This window comes from Fukomys damarensis, unplaced genomic scaffold, assembly GCF_012274545.1.
Source record: "Fukomys damarensis isolate Sample0158 unplaced genomic scaffold, DMR_v1.0_HiC HiC_scaffold_22, whole genome shotgun sequence".
Lineage (NCBI taxonomy): Eukaryota > Metazoa > Chordata > Mammalia > Rodentia > Bathyergidae > Fukomys > Fukomys damarensis.
In genome coordinates this window covers 16,236,444-16,241,660 of record NW_022900934.1, presented here as the reverse complement: position 1 = coordinate 16,241,660, position 5,217 = coordinate 16,236,444, and positions in this window count along the sequence as shown.

Below are 5,217 nucleotides of genomic sequence, written 5' to 3'. Positions count from 1 at the left end.
GCTGGTCTCAAACTCACAGGGATCCTTCTGCCTCAGCCTCCCAAGTGCTGGGATTATAGGCGTGTGCCACCATGCCCGGTTTTGTACTGGATATTAAACAACCTTCTTACTGAGCTACATCCCAGCCCAACTTTTATTTTTTGAGACAAGGTCTCACTAAATTGCCCAGCCTGGGCTTGAATTTTGATCCTTCTGTTTCCACCTCCCACAATGCTGGGATTAGAGGCATGTGTTTGCAGTTGTGTTCCTTAACTGAAGGGAGGAAGAAGGGAGATTAGAAGCAAAATTCTTAGCAACCCCATTCAAACAGCTGATTGTAACATGTGAAGGTACATGATAAATGAAATCAGAAGATTGCCTGAGCCAGACAGAGCCAGAGCAAAGCAAGATGATGGCTTATAATTCCCAAAAGACAAAATAACAACTCATTTAGTTTCAAGATCTAGTAGGCTTTTGTGATTCTAGAATCAGGCAATGCATCATTCTAGAAAATAGAATGCTCGAGCTGAGCAGAAGAGATTGATTTCATAGGCAGAGGGGGACTGATGAAAGCAGAGGGCTGAGGGTGTAAGTCAGTGGTAGAGGACTTGCCTGCCATGTGCAAAGCCTTGGATTTGATCTCCGGCATCACAAAAAAAAAAAATGAAGAAGAAGAAGAATCACACTCAAATTTTCAGGGAAACTGTTACAAACCCAATAGTATCCACACCAGCAATCTCTACTACCCTTTTGATCTCAAGCCCATATTGGGACCACATTCTCTATCTCACAGCATTCACTTGTATCATGGTTGGTTGGTTGAAGACCAGGTCTTGCTATGTTATCCAGGCTGTTCTCCAACTCCTGAGCACAAGCAATTCTCCTACCTCAGCGCCCGCTCTTGAACTACAAGTATGCTCCACCTCACCCAGCTCAAAATGAGATTTCAGTGTTGAAGGAATGAAGGGGAAGGACTCCATCAGCATTTCTTACCCCAATCCCAAGTCTCCATTTGCTACTTCTGTTACACAGCCATATCCCCTCTCTCTTTCAGAGAAAAAAAGTAGGCTGGGAGTATAGCTCAGTGATGGGGCACTTGTCCAGCCATGTGGTAGGCGAAGGAAAGCAAAGTCCATTTTGGGGCTGGGGATTTAGCTCAGTGGTACCAATGGCAAGGTCCTGAGTTTGATTCCCGGTACCCCCCATTAAAAAGTCCATTTTCCCTGTCAGAGGTAGATTCTTCTATTGATTTATATTTCAATAAACTTTCCTGGGCAAAGTGGAAGTCAAAAGTTAGATGAGGCCTGGAATTTGGCTCAGAGGTTTTGCTGCCTGCCTCACAAGCGCAAGGGCCCAAGTTCAATCCCCCCTACCATAAATAAACAAAACAAGTTAGATGAAAGTTGTTTTACAGATCAAAGAAGAGAAGAAATGAACTTTTCTTCTGAGAGCCTATTTTATGTCAGGTACTGACTGGCCACTGCCTGCCTCAAAAGCGTAAGGACCCAAGTTCGATTCCCAGTACCAAAAAAAAAAAGGAAGTGCAAAACTAAATACAAGTTGCACGTGGCCATATGCCAGGTAATACGGCTTTCAGTAACAGCACTAGAGATTCTCTTGAGCTGCAATAACTACCATCATCATCTTATACCATATCTGATGCTTGATTCTTTTGAACTGGCTCGTAGGTTCTGAGTACCTGGAACCCCATGGTGCATTCTTTAAAGGACCTGAGTTACAAAGGGCCTGTTATGCCAAGTTGTGGCTGTCACATCATTGTTTCTTTGATTCCTCTGTTCTTTCCCTCGCATGTCCTGCACTGCATTAAGCAAGACAACCAAAGAGCGCAGATTGCCCAGCCTCACCTGTGAGATCTGTGAGCTCACACAAAGCAGTGCAGCATCTTCAGTCTGAGAGTGGGCTCAGAGCTAAAATTCAGGGCTTTATTTTCCATAATTTAATCTTACTGCTAAATGTAATTTTGGGGAGGCCGTTGTTTCAGAGTGAGCTCTTGCATTAAGGCCCAACAGAACAGACCGAACCAAAATGGTTATTCATGCTAAAGTTCTGTACTACCAAAAATAAGCTGTTTAGCTGACTTTCCAGAGAAGTAAAGGGATGACAGCCAAATAGGCCAGTTTTAGATGCCATGATAATGAAGTCCCCTCTGCTTTACCCCTTATAAGAAAAGCAAACTGCAGAAACTTCTTAAACAATCTATTTGATTTTTGCAAGTCTAGTGCTTGTCCTGAAACAATTTTTGCATTGCTTTCCTAGCTTGAAGATGTCTATACTAGGAGAATAGTAAAAATTTAGAATCCCAATGGATTCTATACACCTATGGTGCATGCCTATAAATCCCAGCACTCAAGAGGCTGAGACAGGAGAATCACTATGAGTTTGAAACCAGTCTGGGTTATATAGGAAGTTCAAGGCCATCCTGAACTGCATAGCAAGAGCCTATCTCCAAACAACACCCCTACCAAAGGGCAGATATCCAATAAACATAGAATAGTGTTAGAGACTTGCTTCTCCGTGGTTGATTTGCCCTACTCCCTCTCCTAGGCAATGAATACCCCAAGCTTCCTTTCTGCCAGGACTGCTATACTAAGTTTTTCAAGAACTCTTTCCATTGAATATGTAGTCTGATGCGAGAAGTGTCCAGTCTATATAGTTTCAGGTCCATATTCTAATACCACATGTACCCAAGATATCATCATCTGTCATTTGTGGGTGGTAAAAACCAAATTTCCAGGTCAGCTATGTTTCTAGATAATTGCCATCTCCAGAACAGGAGAGACATCAATCAGGACTCATTTCCCTCTGTTTCTAACTCCTGAGGCTTTCTCCCTGCAAATTTGACAGTGAATTTACTTTCCTTCTGTTATGGCTCCCCAAAAGCCTCATGTAACTCATAGCTGGGACTTTTTGGAAGTAGCTGGGTCATGGATGTATGAATATGGATTAGGGTGTGAGATACTGGGATTAAGGGTGTGGATAATGGAAGCCTCAGCCTAGATGTGGATGCCACCGTCCAAAAGACTAATTAGCCTGAACGGAACAAAAGAGAGCCTTGCTCCCTGCTCCCTGCTCTGCTATGGGCCGCTTCTCTGTGATGCCTATCTGCAGCCATTGGAGCCCACTAAACTTGGACCAAAACCTCTACAACTGTGAGTCAAAATCAACCTTTTCTCCTTTAATTTTGGATGTTGGGTATTTTGTCTCAGCAATGAGAAAAACAACTAAGACCCCCTTCTTTGTGTGCTTGCTTCTTTGTGTCCTTTCTTCTAATGTTTTATGCAGGATTTTTAGGTGGTTTGTGCTAGAAAGGGCTCTCTACTAACATATTGCTGGAACCAGAAGTGTCTTCACGTATAAAGCGCATGTACTATACTACCCCAATGAAAAATTAACCTCCCCTGTAGAACAGGTATGAGCTGCTTACAAACAACAGTTTTCTCAGTGCTTCTACTTTCCAACCAATGTTGGGTCACACCTGAGTGAGGGTTAAGGTGCAGAAGACAGTGGGACTGTCACTTGAGGGAAGGATCAGACTTGCTCACTAGCTCTTGAAGGCAGACGGGGACTAGCAGGATACACTGGCCATAGGAGGCAGAACATTTCTCAAACACATTACCTTTGGGGGAGTTCTCCATCCCTGAATGTGTTGACAAAAATACTGTCAATAGGCAGAAAAATAAATCTCAGCAACTGAAATCTCTGTTTGTTCCTGGATCCCACATTCCCCTTGTCTCCCTTAGTCACTTTCAAAGATTAATGACTCTCTGTTATTGAGAAGTCATGTGTTTATGTAGGCTCACTGCTTCTCTTTAAACTTCTGAAATACCTAAAATAAACCTTTTGGAATCAGAACAAGCACAGTCTGGGTAGAGATGAAAGAAAACCAAGTTATGATTTTGCGTGTATTCGTGTGTATGGAGGCTTCCATTGTTATGGCAACCGGCATCCTTTACTGATGCAATCCTGTTCCCAATAACACAAGATGTGATTATAAATTGACATTGCAGCAAGGCAGAACACATGTAATGCGTTGGCGTGGCAACCAGAATAGTTAAATTCTGCATAAATTTAAACCTGTTGATCACAGCAATTTTGAGGATTCACACACAATTTGGAATTCTTTCTTCATCTGACTGGTGGCCAAATGGACCTCAGTTTCTTTTCCTGTAAAATAATTAAATTTAAAAATTGTGATGTGAGTTACGCCGGTTTCATCTGCTTGAAGTACATCATTAGTCAATCAAAAGATATTGAGTAACCACTTTGTGCTAAGTGGTAGGAGTACAAAAACCGTCCCTCTTGGAGGATGCAGTCTCACATTCTTGAAACACTCAAATCTATACGTGAGGTATGTGTGGCATGCATAAGAGAGACAGGCATTTTGTGTTAAAAGAACCAACTGCTGGGGGTGGTGGCACACACTGTAATCCCTGCACTGGGGAGGCTGAGGCTGAGGCAGGGGGCTTGCCACGAGTTTGAGGCCAGCCTGGGCTACCTTGTGAGTTCAAGACCAGTCTGAAATACAAAAAAAGATTCTGTCTAAAGCGAACAAACCAAAAAACAATAACTAGATTTGACCAGAGAGATCAGAGGGAGGCAGAGAAGTCAGCAAAGGAAACGCAAGCACAGACGAGCAACGATGCACTAGAATTGACACCATAAGCCATAAAGTAGTCTCTACAGATGTTGGAAGGAAGACGATGAGGATAAAGTGATGCTGCCCCAGGTCGTGTCATCAGGCTGTCTGTGGAGTCACCGAAACGCAGGCAGCTGATGGCCGTCATGCTGGCAGAGCCAGAACCAGCGGCACTAGGCTTCCTTTCCTCTGGTTGCACGTGTCCTTCACCCTTCCTGGGGACAGTTTTCTGATGCTCCTCGACTCCCCTTCTGCAGGTGGAGAGAGCAGGTGTGGTGGGAAGGCACTGGCCAGAGCAACCACCCGACGGGTGCGTGCAGAGTACAGTCCTGTCGAGTGTCACCCACCGCCCAGCTCAGGAGCTTAGCGGGCGAGCGCTCTCCTTTTGGTTCCACGGTCCCAGCACCACCCTGCCCGCCTTTGGTTGCGATGCAGAAGTGGGAGGACGGAAGGATCTCAACCCCGCGCACCAAACCTGTCTCAGGGAAAAAGTACAATTAGCCCTGCACCTCCAGGGCCTCGAAAGAAGGCAAGAAGGCGCCAGAGCGGCGGAACCTTGGGGTCCGGGAGGCTCAGCCGAT